The following is a 20,204-nucleotide window of genomic DNA, read 5'->3' on the forward strand; positions in this document are numbered from 1 at the left end:
AAGTGAGAGGAAAATTAATACATCTCTGTGACAAAATTAGATATTTTGAAGTTCAACCTATGAATTTACTGGAATGAACATTTTTCATCAGTAAACTGGTTTGGCTAAAGTAAGAGTTGTCCTAAGCCTCAGCCCAAACCTCAAAGGAAAATGAAATGTTAACTCCTTTTTAGGCTGAATAAAGATAAGTATATTTCCCTTCTTATTTGGCCTCCTACATTTGCTGAAATCGATCCCAGACTCCCTGAATATCTGGCAATGTTTACTTGCCTAGCTGCTTACTTTGAATAATTTTGGCACTTCTCACAAGATTGACAATATTACAAGAAACAACTAGATAAATGCCAACTGAAGCTGATGTGTAGGGCAACAGCATATTTACCTTTACACTTGTTTTGAGGCAATGCATGGGGATGCATGTGGAGTCACGTGCCCCTCACCCCCCAGCTTTGCTGCCTGGCTTGTATTGAGCATGCTCACACAGACTGAGCATGCTCAGTAACACTGCTGAAGCCAGCTGCCCTCACTCTGCCCCACCACTGTCAGCAGGCATGGGTCATCTCTGCTTGTTCATATATGAAAACTTGTAAATATTTTTCATAGGTACATTAGAGATTATTTTGCTGGTGGAGCTGTCTGAAGCCACTTTTCAAGTAAATCAAAATGTTCTGATTTGGCAAACATAACAGTAATTTAGGTTGAGATCCAAAGGAAATTCTTGAACAAATTTTACAGCCCAGCCCAAATACTGTACAATTTGTTCAAGAATTTCCTTTGGATCTCAGCCTAAATTACTGTTATGTTTGCCAAATCAGAATAACATTTTGAAAAGCTGAAAGCTTTGCTTCAGTGTACTTGATGCTCTTTTTTCATTATGACCTCAATCCAACCCCCAGTAAAGTCAACAGGAATCTTTCCATTTACTTTAAAGGGAATTGGATCAAGCCCTGTATGCTTGTCGCTAGGGTTACCAGATAGCAACTGTGAAAAAAATGGGTGCCTATATAAGTGCCTATATAAGAAAAAGGGCAAAACCAGGACTGTCCCTTTAAAAATGGGACATCTACTAAATGGAGATATACCTTTTTCATAGAACTGGAAGGGACCGTGAAAGGTCATCAAGTTCAGACCCCTGCCTTTACTAGCAAGACCGAGTATGGATTTTGCCTCCAATCCCTAAGTGGCCCCCCCTTGAGGATTGAACTCAGAACACTGGGTTTAAGCAAGCCAATTGTCAAACCACTGAGCTGTCCCTCCCTTCCCCTCTGGTTACCCTACTTGTAGCTATTCATTTAGATGTAAATTGGTGGATTACTTTGCCCTTGGGACAATAGGACCTAGAGCTTTCTGTCATTATTATGCCTCCAATTACAGAATACATTTACTGTTGCTATTGAGAATGCCCATAGTTAAAACCAGCAGAAGAAAGATTTTTAAGCTATATAAATCTGGGATCACATCTCTTCACAAGCCTGACCCACATAGCTATACCAACAGCAGTCTGTCGTGTAGATATAGCCTTAGTTTTAAAGGGGCACACATAAAAGCCTCCTTTATGCTATACTCTTCCTCCCACTTCAAACCTCCTGTTATTGACAACAGATGTCAGCAATAAGTGCAGCTGAATTTGTGCTTGATATGGTTTAGCCACAACCTAGACAACTGTGTTCAGCCCCATTTCAGTAGCCAGTGGCTTTGACCACAGTTCACCCCAATTCAATCACTGAGTTTTCTGCTGCTGAGATTGTTAGCAAAGTTGTAAGTTGGGGTCATGGCTTTTGATAGCCATCAGGAACTGGACTAACACCTCCAATTCACTTCATTTAGGTTTAAAAGAAAATATTCAGGAGAATGCCTGTGTTTATTTGAATGGCTCTGATGTGGAGTAAATGAGTTACATTATATGGCACAAATGCACTGCATCTAACTGAAAATTCTCTATTATAAATAAAACATGGTACTTCAGGAGGGAATTAATACTGAAAATGGGAGACTTAGCTTTGTCTGTAAATTGACAGGGATTTTTCCAGAGACAAGGCAGGTGAGGTAATATCTTTTATTGGACCAAACTTCTGTTGGTTAGAAAGACAAGCTTTCCAGCTCTCTGAGCTACTGCCACAGGGAAGCTTTAGGATTTATAAAGCTAGCAGTCAATTTCAGAACAATTTTATTTTGATATTTGATTCATTTAATAAAAACAGATAAAACTGTAGTTCAATGGGATTTAGGCAAAGTATCTCCCACAGGGAAAAATGCATTTATTAAATCAATGTTTTTCATATATGGTTTCATTACAAGAGTCTTTTAGTTCTCATACTTAGCAGATACCACTGAGCTTATTTCCCCTGACCTTCTAGTAAGTAAGGCATCATATTCACACAGATCAATGGCATATTAAAAAGTAATGGATGCTGTTAAACCCTGGTCTGCAAGAACAAACTGTGTACATTCAATGGCTAGCAGCAGCTATTAATTTTAAAAGAATTGGAGGGTGCTTATAATAGTCCATAAAACAGGGCTGTACAAGTGTTGCTTAACTGTTAACATGTTGAACTGAATGTCTAGAAGGTTAATTTGGGGAGTGGGAAAAATGCAAAATAAAAACCAGAATTTCATATTTCTTCTTCTGAATACTTTTTTTCCCAATTTTTTTCATAATTAAAAATAATTGTAACCCAAACAATGACATGTGCTAGGGTTATGCCACTTACTGAACCTTAAATGATATCTGCTCAAACTGATATGGGAACAGGCCTGTCTGCCATTGTCCTGAAGTTTTCGGTTGTTCCTTAGAGGTTGTTCCTTAGAGGCTGTGGATTAAAAAACGCCTTGTAAAGCAAGGTTCTCAAACTTTTCCTAGGGTGGACCACATCTTAATGGAGCTAGTGTCTGATGGACCAACCTCACTCCCCTCTAGTGAGCATCCCATGGAGTGGACCACCATTACTACTTGCAGTCACATAACTTCCTGATGTAAGTACATTAATTGGTAACAGAAGGGCTTATGGTCTAAATAAACAAGACAGACACAGGCCCGGGGAAGGGCAATAACACACAAGCAGAGCAAACAATGTGATGGCAGCAAACCTCACGTTAGTGTTGCAGTTTTTTTGGGGGTGGGTTTACTTAGGAGTGGATCAGGTAACTGGAATGAAAAGGGAAGGGGAGGAAGTTGAAGGGGACAGAGCAAGGGAGAACAAGGTAAAAGGAGGAAGCGTGGAATGAAGCTGAGGTGAAGAGACTGAGGGAGTGGGAGGGTTGTGGCAACAGGACAGAGAAATTCCAGTCAAAACGGTAAGAAAGTTCTACGAATGTCCCAGCATCCCTGCTTTGGTTGCTTCTGTCTATGGGCTGGAGGATCTGGCTGGTGCCTCTTTGCAGTTTTCCCCCAAGGCCATGTGGGGGGTTGGGGAAGAGAGACACCACCTAGGTCCTAGTGCCCCCAAAGTATTTATGGGGGAATCTCCCCTTCATAGTCCTGGGTCCAGGAGTGTTCCAGGCTCGGCCCTATATTACTTCTTGCCCCTCAGCCCCTGCTTTGGCTACTTCTACCTCTGGTAGCTAGAGTAGCTCCTCTCTGCAGTTTCCCCCCAAGCTGATATGAGGATAGGATGGAGAGGCACCACTGGGTCCTAGTGCTCCTCTTTTTCACACCACTTTGGTAGCTTAAGGCAGTGTTTCTCAAAGTGGTGGTCCGCGGATCAGTGCCGGTCCGCGAGCCATTGGCTGCTGGTCCGTGGTGAGTTTCCTCATAAGAGTGTTGAATAGGATAATAATATGGCACCGGTCCCTGGCACACTGGAAAAAAAAATTACCGGTCCCTCACATCAGATAGCTTGAGAAGCACTGGCTTAAGGCACATTTACACTGTCAAAGGGGCATAAAGGAGCCTTTGCATAACTGAGAATCAGGTCCCAGGGCTTGTCCTTTGAGGTGCTGATCACTCTGAACTCTTACTGGCCGCAATGGGAATTGAAGGCTCTCAGCACTACACAGGATTGAGCCCTTAAACATAATGCAGGGCTCCCTTTGTGTAAATCCCTGTAGATCTGGCCAGAAAATATCATTTCCTGTGTACTACAATTGCACTGAAGAAACTGTAGCACTTGGACGTTCCAGGAGCTCATCAGTTCTGCACTTGAGTTTTTACTGAATAGAGCTTTAGTTCATTAGACTAAAAAAAGTTATAAATTGGCTTATTTTCCTTGTCTTCTACCTCCAGGTAAGATATAGTTTCAGCTCTGATCTATAATGCATAAAATGATAAGGCCTTGAGACACATTCAATAAACTGTATTTCTTAAACTTTCATCACTTCTTAGCTTCCTTTGCCATATTTGAATAATTGATATAAAACCTTTGCACTCCAGCCTAGAGAGAGGGCAACTATAATTACTCTCTAAACCCTTGGCTGTACATGATACACTGAACACGGAATGATTTTTCTTGGGTTCTCTTGGACTGCACAAAATGACTATGATAAACTCATCAATAAGGCAGAAATGAAGGATTTACATCAGGCTTGCAGATTTTGTTTATTTTAGAAAAAATGCCACCTATTAGGCTAGAAAGGTGATAAGTTGCATTTTTAGAGATACTGTGGCGTTAGCCTTGGTGGCATTCTAAATGATTAAGTATATCTCCTTTATCCAGAACCCACTGCCCCTGCAAAAGCTTTTGTCACTAGAGCAGGTTATGCATCTCCAGCATTTCAGTCCTGAAGCTACTCCATTTAATTCAGTGGCAAAACTCCCATTGACTTTGATGGGAGCAGAATCAGGATCTTCATCATGAAGTCGCACTGGAAGTCTGTTCACTTTATTTTCTACCTCTAAAATAGCCAGGAGTGGAATAATGACTCAATTCAGAGGTGGTTTTGCAAGCTGTGTTTGATTGGTTCCATGTAGCGCTGCTTAAAGCATACTTCAGACTTTTTGTAGATGATAGCCCAACTCCTATGTCTGAGATACATTAATGCGGCCAGGAGAAATACAATATTCACTGCTCCCTTTTATAATAAAAATATATTTTACAAAAATTATGGCAAATTACTTTTTCCCTTGTTTCCAGTTTTCCAATAGCATTTGATTACATGCCATGCTTGTTAAAAGCACGGTTAAAGGGTTTTTTATTGATATCAAGCAAGTGAGCAGAGGATTATCTAATGTATTTTCATCAGCATGTAACTAATTGCATTCTTGAAAGCACAGGGAAAAGGAACTGTAATATTCAGGCAAGTAGCAAGGATGTGAAATTCTCTGCACTGGTTCCCTAATGGTCGTAAAGCCTTGTCTTCTGTGTGGGTCAGGACTATGCTAGTCCTGGATGAACGTGAAACTGGGAGAAGAAGAGCACAAGGCATTTCTCCACTGCCTTGCACCTTGTATAGTCACTCACCCCTGTACAAAGTGAGTACATAAAGGGAAATTCATTGTTGTGCTTGTGCATGGAAAAAAGTGGGGCAGCCGTGCACCTCCTTTATTCAGTGGTATTGGCAGGGCCGGCTCCAGACCCCAGCACGCCAAGCGCGCGCTTGGGGCAGCATGCCGCAGGCGGCGCTCTGCCTGTCGCCATGAGGGCGGCAGGCGGCTCCGGTGGACCTCCCGCAGGTGTGCCTGCAGAGGGTCCGCTGGTCCCGCGGCTCCGGTGGACCTCCCGCAGGCATGCCTGTGGATGCTCCACCGGAGCCGCGGGACCAGCAGACCCTCCGCAGGCATGTCTGCAGGAGGTCCACTGGAGCCGCGGGACTGGTGACCGCCAGAGCGCCCCCCGCGGCGTGCCGCCCTGCTTGGGGCGGCGTAATTCCTAGAACTGCCCCTGGGTATTGGGGTCTTTTGCAGCTGTCCCTCGGCAGGCTAGGTCAGCCCTCAAAGCTGCCCCAATTTACTTTCTGTGGCAGTGACCCTTGTGGAAGATGTTTATGAATTACTTCAGCCATTTTGGTTTCTGCAGAGTTACTCACAGTACTGTGTAATTTAATTTCAGACATTTTATATGTGCCATCTAGGGTGACCAGATGTCCTGATTTTATAGGGACAGTCCCGATTTTTGGGTCTTTTTCTTATATAGGGTCCTATTACCCCACCCCGTCCCAATTTTTCACACTTGCTGTCTGGTCACCCTAGAGCCAACCTCTCTATGGCAGATGTTCATCTCTGTTGAACAGAGCACCATATAGACATTTTACTGGCTACAGGTGACATGTTTAACAACAATAAGCTCCAGAAGTATCGGAAGAGTTTTAAGCTAAGAATCTGGACAAAATGAAGACTTGCAAACTATACAGCTAAAGAAAATATTAAAAAAAAAGTACATATGCATCCACACAAATCCTGCTGCCTTCTTATCTTCATAGAATATCAACTTTGAAATACTCCAAGTAAACATATTCTGTTTCTTCAATAAAGTGAATAAACTCTGCCCAAAGAGACCCCAGTCTCCTAATTTGAAAGTTTATAAATGTTCAATGTACTATTGATTTTAGTCAGCAAACAGTGAACAAATGCACGAAGGCAGTTAGACTCTCTAGGGCTGTGTGTGCAGAGGCACCTGAGCAGTGCATACTGTCAAGGCAACAGGGGCGGCACCAGGCCCCAGCACACCAAGCGCGTGCTTGGGGTGGCAAGCCACGGGGCGGGGGCGCTCTGCCGGTGCCGCGAGGGCGGCAGGCAGGCTGCTTTCGGCGGCTTGCCTGCGGAGGGTCCGCTGGTCCTGCGGCTTCGGGGGACCTCCCGCAGGCATGCCTGCGGAGGGTCCGCTGGTCCCGCAGCTTTGGAAGACCGCCGAAGCTGCGGGACCAGCGGACCCTCCGCAGGCAAGCCACCGAAGGCAGCCTGCCTGCCGTGCTTAGGGCGGCAAAATGCCTAGAGCTGCCCCTGCAAGGCAATGAGTGGGAGCCAGCCCCAAAACATCCCACAGCATCCCGGGGATCCCTTATCACATCACAGCCCACGGCAGTTTTCTCTGAATGACACTAGCAAGGCTATACCTAGAACATTACATACAGCTCTGGGCATTTCAATAGTTGCTGAAAACTGCATGGAAATGAAGGAAGAGCAATGGAACAGAGTATTACAGCAGCCATCGCACCAGTGCCAAATATAGAGGGTAAAATAACTTCTCTATCCCTACTAAAGATTCCCCTGTTTATGCAACCCAGGATCGCATTAGCAATTTTGGCCACAGAATCATACTAAGGGTATGTCTATACAGCAATGTAAGCCTAGGGCTAGTGGGAGTCAAGTCAGCTGACCAGTATCAGGGAACCCTGAGTTTGAGCCTCTACACTGCATTTTAACCCTAGGTTAATGCTTTTCTGATCCATGCTCGAACCTAGGCTCTAGCATCCACACTGCAGTGCACAGACCCCAGTCAAAGTAACCCTATCCCAGAGTGTCTAGCACCCCCATCCCCATCTAATCTGGGAATTGGGCTCTCCACCTCTAGGCTGAGTCCCACGGCAGGAAGATGCCCATGTGCACTTGGTCTGAGGATAATGAGGACATCAGTCTGCAGGGCTGTCAAACTATTACAATTAAACTTTGCAATTCTTCATATTGAAAATATGGTGTTAAATGAAGGTGGTTTCGTTTGGTTGGTTTTTTATTTATTTTTTTCTGTTTGTTTTGAAGTTTGACATAAAATGTAGGTTTCAGAGGAAAAACACAGCTACTGGCTGTGGAGTGGTGAAGTGTATCCCCAGGGCTTGGGGTGCAGTGTGCCCCAGCACCCCCTAGGGATCCCTTATCCCTTCCCCCACCCCATTCTGGGAGGCAGAGATAAGGGATCCCAGGGATGCTGTGGGGCTGGCTCCCACTCATTGTCTTGATAGTGTGCACTGCCCAGGTGCCTCTGTACATACGGCCCTAGAAAGGGGGTGGGGGTGGGGAGGGCCTGGGAGCAAGGGATAGAGAGCAGATCAGTGGCTAAGCAGCTGCCCTGCAGAGAGAAGGAGCAGCAGAGCTCCCAGCTCAGCATGGCAAGGGGAAGGTGGCCCCCAACACCATAGCTCAGTGGTCCCCAACCTTTCTGTTGCAATAGCATATTCATGTTCCCAGAAGAGTGTGGCGGGCGCCGGATGACCAGCCATTGAAATGCTGCCGAGAACCGGCCTCATCAAGAAGCGTTGCCGCTGAAATGCCACTGAGAAGCAGTGGCATTTCGGCGGCGACGCTTCTTGGTGTTGCTGCTTCTTGGCAGCATTTTGGCAGCTGGTTGTCCAGCGGCCGCACTCCTCAGCGGTGGGTCGTCCGGCGGAAGTGCTCCCTTGTCAGTAGGCAGGCGCACATAAATGCCCCGGCGGGCACCATGGCGCCCGCGGGCACCGCATAGGGGACCACTGCCATAGCTGGTGGGTCCCTCTGCCTTCTGGCCCCCCCTTTTTGGGGGAGCATGCACTATCAGGGCAGCTAGTAGAAGCCAGCCCCAAAACCTCCTTGCAGCCTCCAGTGGTGGCAGCTCCAGCTCTTCCTTGCTGCTGCACAGAGCTTACAGGGAGCAAAGCTGACAGGCAGGAGGTGGCTCCTAGCCACCAGGGTGTTGAGATCCATGGCAGGCTGATAGGCCTATAATTACGTGGGTCATCCCATTTACCCTTTAAAAAATTGGCACAAAATTAGCTCTCTTTTACTCTTTTGGAACTTCCCCAGTATTCCAAGACATTTAAAAGCAACATTAACAGTCCAGCAAAGTCCTCACCCAGCTCTCTTAAAGCTCTTGGATACAAGTTATATTTGTTAGCAAATATTACCCCATTTTCCCCTCCTTCTTGAAAATTAAATTGATTTGCATATTAACTATTCTCCCAGAATCATAGGATATTAGTGCATTTGAAGTCTAAGGCCCAGAGTGTTGGTTCTCAAGCTGATCTGTGCCCAGGAATTTTTGTGTGATTGAATGTTGGTCTTTATCTAACTGTCCTCAGCATCTCTGGGTCTGTGGGAATATAGAGGTCTAGGAAAAAGATCCCTCAAACTAATATAGAGTATCAATGGAAGTACAGTTTATACAAGACTGGGTGATTGATAAGGGGTGCCTATGATTTAAATATGGTCTATGGCTGATAAGAATTGCTTGTTATTGCAGATGTTTTCTGCAATGGATGAAATAAGGATCCATTGAAAGATGTTTAACAGTAAGAACTGCCTGCTGCTTAATAAGAAGATTGGATTAGAATTCCATTTAGTGTGTCACTCATGTAACCTAAAAATAGTATAAAAGAACTCCATAAATAGGGAAAATTAAAGTGTCAAAAACAGAACACGTAGTAAAATTAAATGAAGGGAAAGGATTTTTCCCCCCAAAAAGGAAGTTTCTTTGTCTCACACCTTATAAAAGGAAAGAGTGTTGGACAGTTAGGTTGGGAATGAACACTGTCAGCATTCCATCAGGTACAGAAGAAGGGACTAAACTACCTTCTCTTCACACAAGGTCTGTCTTCTTTCTGTACGGTCCTATACTAATCTGTGTGTCAAATAACTGGCTCAAATGGAATTATTTAATCAAAGATTAATCTTGAATCATTAACAACTTCAAGCATGCAATATACTAATTTTAAAATGTCTAACTTTAATAGCTGTTGTTCAATAATCCTTTTGAGATACTAGTGGAATGGAAATTACTATCCTATGATATGACTACATCATGTTCCCCCCCCTTCAAATACAGAACAGAAATATATGTTGAACACTTCTGCCTTTTCTGGATTATTATTGATAATTCTACCTCTTCCATCTAGTAATGGACCAATAACCGTGTCCTGATTCTTTTTGTTCTATTATATTAAAAAACAAACAAACACAAAAACTCCTCCTGATTGCCCTTAACTCTGCTGGCCACAGATTCCTCTTTGTGCCACTTTACTTCCGTTATCAATTTTCTACAATTCCTAATGTCTGATTTATATCCATTACTATCAACTTTCCCTTCTCCTATTTGTTTTATATACTTTTAAGTAGTTGCCTTCACTTCCCCTGTAACCCAGGTCAGTTTTTCAATCCATATGGCCTTCTTCCTTGACTATGGCTTTTTGGACATCTAGCAAGGTATTTTTCAATGATTCCCAATTATCAGAGACATTTTTCTGATTAAATTCTTCTACCCAGCTAATTTAGCTGAGTTGCTTTCAGCCTTTTGAATTTGGCCCTAATAAGGCACCAAGTATTTATATATTATTGGTCTGGACTTCATTGGGCTTGGGCACTATGATTCTGATGATCACTTGTACCTAAGCCATAATTTTTTAGTTCTGTCATTATTAGACCTTGTCCTAATAGATGAAGAGGAACTAAAGAATTCCCCTGTGTTGGCTGCAACACTTTGAGTTAGGAAGTTTGTCACTTATAATGTTTAGAAATTCCAAGGATGTTTTAATACTGGCAGCATGAGACCTCCAGCATGTGTCACTCAGGTCATAGAGGGAAAGGAATTCTTTAGGGTGTTTCCAAAGGAGATAATGAAGAGTAGTAATATGACAGTGAGAAAAATAAGATTTAGTTCTCAAAGAACAAAACAAAGACAATCCCCAAACTTAACCCTCGAGAAACATTTCCTAGTTGTAGAGCACCCTCCTAAGCAAAATGGCGAGGTGCCCTTCTTTCTAATCATGTAAAGTTAGATTGGACTCTTGAGAATATATAATTTCTCAACTCTAATTTCTGTTATTTTGTAATATCCTGTAAAATGCATAGGGCAAAAGTTGGCTTAGGGTGCTTAATTTTTAGTGAGTCATAAGCACAAACTGTTTACAAAGTCATCACCCCATGTGTATGCACAAACTCATACTCAAATCTAGGGGTATGAGCAATCTATGAGTGATGAACAATTTACTGTGACAAACATTTGAACTATGGATTGTGAAAGTCTGACAGCACCACTGACTGCATGACTTTTTTCTGTATATGAAATCTGCACTGTAAAGGACATTTCTCTTCTAGGGCCAAAGATTGACTAGTTCAGAGACCAGCAGTAGGTATTTTAGAGCTATAAGTTTTCCAACAATCACATTAAGTGAGGTTGCCTGAAACAAGGGAGTAACATGGAGTTTTCCTCTGATCATTCCATTGATGGGGGTGAGGTGAAATTCCCTCCAATCCCTACGAGAAAATGAGCAGGGTTTTGATCCCCAGACTCTGAGGATCTCTCTTCTCCTCTTCTCCACCTCATATCCTTGCAGGTCAAGGATACAGGGTGATGGGAGTCTTTAGGAATACTGGGTCAGATTCTTTATGGTTTATATCACCATAGTTCCATTGACTTCGGGATCAGCTTGATCAATAGAGCTGTCAATATACACTAGCAGAGGATTGGGCCCAATATCTATGGGGACACTCATTAATTCTCTGTGAGAACTGAAAGTGACTTGCAGGATCCTGCAAAAAACCTTGATTCATTTTCAATTAGAAACTCATGAGGTAAAAGTCTTCACACTTTCCCCACAGCTGCTGCTACTGCCTTCTTAGTCTGTGACATATTAATGAATTTATTACCAATCAACTGTATTTTGTAGAAACAACCTTATTGTAATGAGAATCCTGCAATCCAAGTTACAATTACTGTGTAATGATGCCCTAAGATTTGGGGCCACATCCTTACCTGGTGTAAATCAATGTCCCTCCACTAAAGTCAACCTGTTGCCAACCTGTACCAATTTCCGTGAGCTAAGTACCAGGACCTTTATTAAAACTGCAACAAAGTGAATTTTATTTGTAACTGTTCAAGCATCAGTTACTGTCTTCCAGACATTATAGTCTGCTTCTTTCTTACCTATCTACAGAATATATGAATTTAAAGACAGATAAATGTAACTTTCCCAAGGAATAAAAAATAACGGTGAATTTGAGTCCAAGACAAATAGTCCTCTGGATTAATTGTAAAAAAACAAAACAAAAACAAAAACCCCACTAATCAAAAAAGGCCTTCAAGTGACATCTCTGTTTGAGAACACTGTTCTATTTTTATTCCTTCCAGCAATGCTGCTGGCATAAACCTGTTACAAACAAGCATCAAGGAAATCTGTTGTACAGAAGGATATTAACCATTCTTTGGTAGGAGAATTCAGATGCAGAAAATTTCCTTCCAGTTTGTTGCCCTAGGAATGCTGGTCCCTAAAAATTAGAGAGCAGGAGAGCATCTACTAACTAACAGATGCAAATAAATCAATAGTTAAAATAAGCGAAACAATTAAAATAATGTCTTGAACTACTTAAGGGGTTTTTCTCTGACTAAAGAGGAAACAAATCTTATACTGTATTTGGAGAAGAAAAAGATTTGATTTCAATGTTACAAGAATCCTATCTTGAGTAACTTGAATATGTGAAATCTAAATCATTATGAAATTAGAATATTAAGAGACTAATTAGATGTATAAATGGAAAACAAAACACAAATAAATCAGATTAATGCTAGCAGACAACAGTAGCAAAAAAAGGAGTTTTCCAGCTGAAGGAGGAGCATCTAAGCGACTCTTGGAGTGAGTTAGTTGTCTGCTTGTTGCTTGCCATGTGCCTGTTGTGTGAACTGTTTTGGGGGAGTGGAGGCTGTGTGCTGAGCCTAGTGCCTGCTAGGCAAAACTGAGAAGCTTCCTAGCAAGGCTCTAGTTTGCTGTCCTTTGATCCCTAATCCTTGACAAGGGGGCAGGGCTAACTCAGGGAGAACAGGGGTTTAAAAAGCTACCTTCTAAGAAACGAGAGAACTATCAAACAGGAACAGCAAACAGGAACAGCAAATGGGTAATTTTGTGAGGTAGAGGGAGAGCCAGATACACCTAATAAACATTCTCTAAAGTTAGGCCTGTAACAACTCCAATCCCCCACCCAAAACCCTCCAAACCAAAAACCAAAAACACCCGCAGGAGTAAAAATATTGCAGGCAGAAGTCCAGAGTGGGGACAATCCATTTGATTGCACTGGGTGCAGCATGTATGATTGCATGATTGTGGATAGAGGGTGTATGTTTGTATGTGGTACAACCAACTCATGGCCTTCAGAGATCAAGTACTTGCTCTTGAGACAAGAGTGGCTGAACTGAAAGAGCTAAGGGAAACAGGGAGGTACATAAACAAGCCTTTTGGGGACAGAGTGGTTCCACTCTGAGTCAGACAGCCTGTGTTATTGTGGAGGAGAAGGAGGAAAGTCTTGGAGAAGGAGAACATCAAGCTGGAGCAGAGGGAAATGATCCCATAGTTGGGACCCTCCTTCCAGATGATGTGATGGCATCCTCCTATACTAAAGTATACCCCTCTGGGGGAGGGGACCTTTGTTATTAAGAAGAGCCAAGTAATAGTAATGGTGGGATTTGATTAAAAATCTAGATAGTTGAGTTTATGACGACTAGGAGAAGCGCGTGGTGAATTGCCTGCCAGGTGCAAAGGTTGTGGTCCTCGAGACATCTAGGTAGACTTATGTGCAATGCTGGGGAGGAGTCCGTGGTCATGGTATATGTAATATCAATGACATAGGGAAAGGTAAGAGAGGTCCTGAAGGCCAAAATTGAAGCTGCTGGATAAGAGATTAAAGTCCAGGACCTCCACAGTAGCATTCTCTGAAAAGCTTTCAGTTCCATGAGCAGGGCCAGGCAGTTAGGTAGAACTGTAGGGTCTGAATGCATGGATAAGATGACTGAGTTGGAGGAGGGATTTAGGTTTATTAGGAACTGGGGAACCTTTTGGGTAAGGTTGAGCCCGTACAGGAAAAAAGGTCATAGAGGAGTTCTTAAACTAAGAATTGGGGGAGAAAGCACATGGTTCAGACAAACACCGTTTAATGAAGGATTTATTAAGGGGATAGTCAATATCCTACTGAAGAGGAGGAAAGGAGCATATAAAATACAGATAGGAACTGAAGAGAAAGTTGCACACAAGAGTCCCATTCAATTACATCACATGAAGGCAGACAACAAAATATTGACAAGTTTTATAAGTTTAGAAGCTTTATAGGTGCTTGAATACAAATGCTAGAAGTCTAATTACTAAGATGGGTGAACTAGAGTGCTTGGTATTAAATGAGTATATTAATATAATAAGCACCACAGAAACTTGATGACAGTCAATGAGACACAGTAATACCAGGGTACAAAATATATAGGAATGACAGCATAGGTCATATTGGTGGGGGAGTGGCACTATATATGAGAGAGCATGGAGTCAAATATAGTAAAAATCTTAAATGAATCAAAGGGTATCGTAGAATCTGTAGGCATAAGATTCTGTGCTTGAATAATAAGAGTATAGTAGTAGCAATATATTACTGAACACCTGACCAGGATGTTGATGGTGACTGTGAAATGCTCAGGGGGATTATAAGCTACAAAAAGCAGAAATCCCTCATTATTATTGGGTCTTCCACTATCTCATATTGACTGGGTACATGTCACCTCAGGACAGGATGCAGAGGTAAAATTTCTAGACACCATTAATAATTACTTCTTGGAGCAGCTAGTCCTGGGACCCACAAGGGGAGAGGCAATTACTGATTTAGTCCTAAGTGGAGCCCAAGATTTGGTCAAAGAGGTGACTATAACTCAGTAATAGTGACCATAATGTAATTAATTTTAAACGTCCGGGAAAGGGGAATACCAAAAGAAACCTATCCCAATAGCATTTAACTTCACAAAGGGAACTACACAGGAGCGAGGAAGCCAGTTAAGTGGAAGTTAAAAAACTTTAAGACTTTAAAAATTGGAAGGGAAATCCTACTTAGGAAAATAGGAGCATGAACTCCGGCAAGTCTAGTACAAAAATATAATTAGGCAGGCCAAAAAAGAATTTGAAGAGCAACTGGCAAAAGACACAAAATCCCCTAACTTTTAAAAATTACATCAGAAGCATGAAGCTTTCCAAAACAATCAGTGGGGCCACTTGACAGTTGAGGTGCTAAAGGAGCATTCAGAGATGACAAGGCTGTTGTGGAGATGCTAAATGAATCCTTCACATTGGTATTCCCTGCAGAGAATATGGGAGAGAGCCCCATACCTGAGCCATTCTTTTTAGGTGACAAATCTGAGGAACTGTCCCAAATTGAGGTGTCAGTAGGAGGTGGTTTTGGAACGAATTGATTATTGTTTAAATTATAAGTCAGCAGGGCCAGATGGTATTCACCCAAGAGTTCTGAAGGAACACAAATATGAAACTGTAGAACTGTGGTACGTAACCTATCACTTAAATTACACTTTATCAGATGACTGGAGGATAGCATAGGTAATCCAATTATGTTTTAAAAGGCTCTAAAGGCAATCCTGGGTCAGTAAACCTAACTTCAGTGCCAGGCCAGTTGGTTGAAATGATAATAAAGAACAGAATCAGATATATAGAGGAACACAATATGTTGGGGAAGGGTCAACACTCCTTTTGTAAAGGGAAATAATGCCTCACCTATCTACTAGAATTCTTTGAGGATGCCAACAAGCAGGTGGACAAGGGTTATCCACTGTCTTAGTTAGGCTTTTTTATGAGTTAAGATGGAAAATCCTCTCAGGCATCAATAATGGGTTAAAAGACAAAACAAAGGATAGGAATAAAATGGTTAGTTTTCACAGTGACAGTACTTCTTATTGGTTTCCTTAGTTTCAATCAGACCAAGTAAGGAAATACTCAGCATGAGTAAGGATGGCAGAATCTGGCTATTCTAAGTTACAAGTAATTCTGCTTTGTCCATCAGATTGTCTATCTGATATAGGAGATAAGATTTTTTTTCTCCTGTAATCATTGTGCTTCAGTGAGAACAACTGCTTTACAAGATTATCTGCTGTACATGGTATTAGGAAAGAGGTGAGGATATAGATCAAGACATTTCTGACTGGATTAAACTATCTCCTTAATGTGTATCTTCTATAATTTTGATACTCACCCCAGTGCAGCAGGTCCTCACTGGACCCTATTTACCATTTAAATCCCACTTAAACCATTAATCTGGGTCTTAAATGAGAGTTAAGTGATGCACAGGGACTTGTGCAGGCTCTTCGGATCAGAGTGAATTAAGATTTAAAAGCTTTCCCCATTTTATTATCACTCTGAAAGACATACATGTACTGACATTTATTTATTAATTTTTTTATAGGATAAAGATTGTCATTAGTTAAACACACACCACTGAATATTTTCTATAGTCCTTTAGCACTAACAACTCCCTATGGGCAAGAGGAATCCCTTAGAGGAAATTATGATTTCCTTAACATATCTTAACTGGTGGAAACCATTTTAAGTCTTACTGTTCTGCATTGGTAGAGACATTTACACCTCCATGCACTAAAAATCCCAAAACAGTAAAAAATGGGACCAGCTTGACACTTCTCATGGGAAAACCTTTGGGAGGGGATAGGGAGAAGGAGAGAAGTTCTGCAGGGTGACTGTCTGGGGGTGAAGAGTAAAAAAGAAAAGAGCAGGGGGTTCAGCTCCAACCCCTGCCCATAAAAATCTGCATAGATCTTGGAGCAGTAGCTAGAGAAATCTGTGTGAAGGACCCATGCCTTTGTGAGTCTTCCTGCTTGCCTGTCAGAACATCTTGAGTGGATCCAGTTCTGACAGGGTGTGCCCTATGGGCAGAGGTACCTGAAGTCCATGTGAAGGAAGCATTCCAGAGCATCAGGAGAGGTCTGCTCAGATGCTCTGAAGGTCCATGCACTCCCTGCTGCTTCCAGCCCGCCTCCTTCCCATATAAAGATCCTGGACCACACTGAGAGCCCAGGGAAGGGGAAGTGACCAGTACTCTCATTTATGCACAGACAAGGACAGATCTTTGTTAGAAAAATCTACTTCACATGTGGATGTGGTCGATTAACTGAGGATTTCTAATTCTGGTTGAAAGACAAATAGAGATGGGTGAACAAGTGTTTTAGCCCCATACACTGCAATAGAGGATTAAATAATCCCATTTACTTTGCACCAAATCCTCAGAAGAGAATAATTGTGAGACGAGAAATTTCATGGATTATTAAAAATTCAGAACTTTCATTCCACAACTCATATTACATCTCTCACTCTATGTTTTCCAGACAGACTTTTCAGGGTATAAGATAGTTGTAGTAAACCCCACTTACCTTGGTCCGGAGACAACTTTCGAGTCAGTGTGAGGGTATTGCCGGGAGCAAGATTACCTATTAATGAACTCGAAATCAACACAGCCCTTGCGCAAGGAAGAGACTGGAACATCTAAATCAGAGAGAAGGACAGCTGTCTTGTTATCACAACCTTGAGCTAGGGTCATTTTAAAATAAGTCATCCACTTTCTGAAAAAAGGTTTTTTTTTTTTTAAACACTCAGACTAAGAGGAAATACTCTAAAATGAAGCAGCCAGACTAGCCTGTTCCTAGTCTTTCTGAAAGAGATACACTTAGTGGAACAAATAACAAGGAATCTAGAGCAGGCTATGTTGTTTATTACAAATAGTATTTCAAGTTTCTAGTAAATTCCTGTGCTGTTGTAGGCAGGGCCATCCCTAAGGGGGGATGCGAGGCCCGGGACACAGGATCTGAGTTTCTATCTTCTGGGAGGGTGCGGTTCCGGGACATAGGCTCCGAGTTTTTATCTGTCGGAGGGGTGCTCCCCCACAGCTCCGCCCAGACCCCGCCCCCACTCCACCCCTTCCCCCAAGGCCCCACCCTGCCTCTTCCCACTCCCACTCCGCCTCTTCCCCACCCAGTTCTGCCCTCTTACTCCTCTCCCCTCCCCGCAGCACCTCCAGATGCCGCGAAACAGCTGATCAGCTGTAGGCACTGGGAGGGAGGGAGAGGCATTGATTGGCTGGAGGGAGAGGGATGTTGGTAGGGGGACTCCTCCTCATCCCCCCTGCCCACCCACCTCCTGCCTCACCTCCCTGCCCGCCTCCTCATGAAGCACGGGGGGCCCCAAAGCGTGGGGCCTGGGCAGTGGCCGTACCCTAGGGACAGCTCTGGTTGCAGGACATGTACTTTCAGCTCCTACGGAACATCCAGATGATATTCAGGTCAGGGGAAAAAAATGTAGTGCTTGTTAAAGACAGTTCAGAAAGAGGCAGGAGTCCTGAAGTCAGCTGCTGAAGCACTTTTGGGGGGATGAATTCAGGGGCAATTTTTGTCTAAGGAAAGACTTCAGGGTTAGACTGATAAATTGAGGGTTTTGGGGATATCAGGGCCTGGAAACAGTTTTACACTCCTAACTGACATGATTTAAATGAGCAAATACAAATGTATTCAGAAAAACAAACAAAAAAATAAAATAAAAAAATAGTCTCTCAAAGGACAAACGGAGCCTGAGGATGAAATTCTCCCATGTGCCAAGGGATAGCACGAAACCCCACTTCATCTCTATTTTGACATCTTAAGTGGTGCACAGGTGTTGCATTAGCTCTCTGCAAAGGTGTAGGATTTCAAGCTCAGCAACTTGCAGGAGTAGGCCTTCATGGTACTAATGACTTTAATCAAAACTCCACAGTCTTGCCTAATTACAGGGTCAGAGTTTCTTTTTATTTTAACTAAATTAACAGAGTTCCCAAAAGCAAACACAAAAGGAATAGTCTATCCCTCTTAAACTGGGCACAGACCCATCTTCCTAGGTACTATCCCTTCTTTGGGGACCACTGCAGGCAGGGCTGGCTTTAGGAAGTGTGGGGCCCGATTTGACGGGGCCCCAGCAGGGATGACTCACTTGGCGGCGCTCCAGGTCTTCACTCTGGGTCTTCCGCGGCACTGAAGGACCCGCCGCTGAAGACCCGGTAGGGAACCGCCTGGTGAATACATCCCCCCCTCCATGTCCTGCCCCTGACTGTCCCCCTCAGAAACCGCAACCCATCAACTCCCCCTGCTCCTTGTCCCCTGACCACTCCTTCCCAAGACCCCCGACCCTAACTGTCCCCCAGGATCCCACCCTCTACCCAACTCACCCTGCTCCCTGTCCCTTGACTGCCCCAACCCCATCCACCACCACCCCGACAGACCCCTGGAACTCCCATGGCTACCCAACCCCCCTTCCCCATCTCCTGACCGCCCCCCCAGAACCTCTGCCCGATCCAATCCCCCACACCTGCTCCCTGTCCTTGGGACTCCCTGCCCCTGCCTTATCTCCGGCCCAGGTCTCGGGGCCGCGCCAACTGGCCAGAGTTGGGGCCGGGGCCGCACTGCCCGGCCAGAGTTGGGGCCCGATTCAGGGGAATCGGCCTAAAGCCAGCCCTGCTTGTGTTATACAGGAGGTCAGACTAGGTGATCACAATGGTCCCTCTGGCATTAAAATCTGTGACATTCTTATCGTTTGCATGTGTATTAAGGCCAATGAATCCACATAAACATAGATCCCACTGCACTTCTCCTGGCTGGCCCCTCCATACAATTCTATAGGATGTGGGGCAGGAAACTTGGAAACTGGAGGAGGAGACTAGGACTGACAGTGCAAGGAGACAGGAACAAGAAGCCTGAGATGAGTTGCATGGGGATGGGAGTGGGACAGGGAGAAGTGGGGAGATTGGAGCCATAGAACTGGCTGGAACGGATAGGGGAAAATGGGTCAGGCTTGGGAGGAGGAATGGAGAAGAAGGGTCTGTGAACACTCTCCTCTGGAACTTGGAATGGAACCCAAGATTCCTGAGTCTCTACTTTCCTCTCCTGTCAGCAAATATCCCTGAAACCTACTGCAAAGAGCATCTTTGTCTCATCCCCTCTAGTGCTGGTCCACACAGAGGATGAAAACCTGCTACTGTTATCAGTTACTCCATTAACTCAAGTGGCAGATCTGTGCTGCAGATCTAAAGGTTCCAACTCTGCTGATAACCTATATGGATGTTAATGTGGTTTAATAAGATGGAATTACTATTATTTCAGTTTGATTTAAAAAAATCTAGCAAATTACACACAACATCTTTTGTTAAAAGTATGAGATCATGTAATTAAAGACTGTATCATAATGCATACACACAAGGGGGCTGAAATACAGTTGCATGGGTGACCTTAATTCTAGCATTTCCTAACTTCTGAGTGCTTGGCTTTGCTATCTTAATGTTTTTAATTTATTTTTTACATGTACTATGACTATTCAGTGCCAAACAATTTAAAAAGTTTTAAGAAGAAAAATTGGGTAGTGCTTTTGTCCTGAAAGATTGATATCACAAAGACGGAGAAGTAATATGATTGTATTGATCAGAAAGGGGAATTAGAAATTACTGGGCTATCTTCTTATGAAGATTTAATATATAAAATCAACAGAAAGTCAGGAGAATTTAAGTCATTATGTAAGAAGTATATTAA

The 20,204-nt window shown here is 43.3% G+C and overlaps 1 protein-coding gene across 2 annotated transcripts in view; it reads right to left on the reverse strand.

Moving 5' to 3' along the window:
- Window positions 1-17,197, reverse strand: part of MC2R (melanocortin 2 receptor) — a 79,762-nt gene extending 62,565 nt beyond the window's left edge. For both annotated transcript variants that reach the window (XM_045005126.1, XR_006576893.1), the window contains exon 1: window positions 17,031-17,197. The gene's annotated coding sequence lies outside the window, so the exon portion shown is untranslated. The remainder of the gene's footprint in view (window positions 1-17,030) is intronic.
- Window positions 17,198-20,204: the final 3,007 nt, after the last annotated feature.

This window comes from Mauremys mutica, chromosome 2, assembly GCF_020497125.1.
Source record: "Mauremys mutica isolate MM-2020 ecotype Southern chromosome 2, ASM2049712v1, whole genome shotgun sequence".
In the NCBI taxonomy this organism is placed as follows: Eukaryota; Metazoa; Chordata; order Testudines; family Geoemydidae; genus Mauremys; species Mauremys mutica.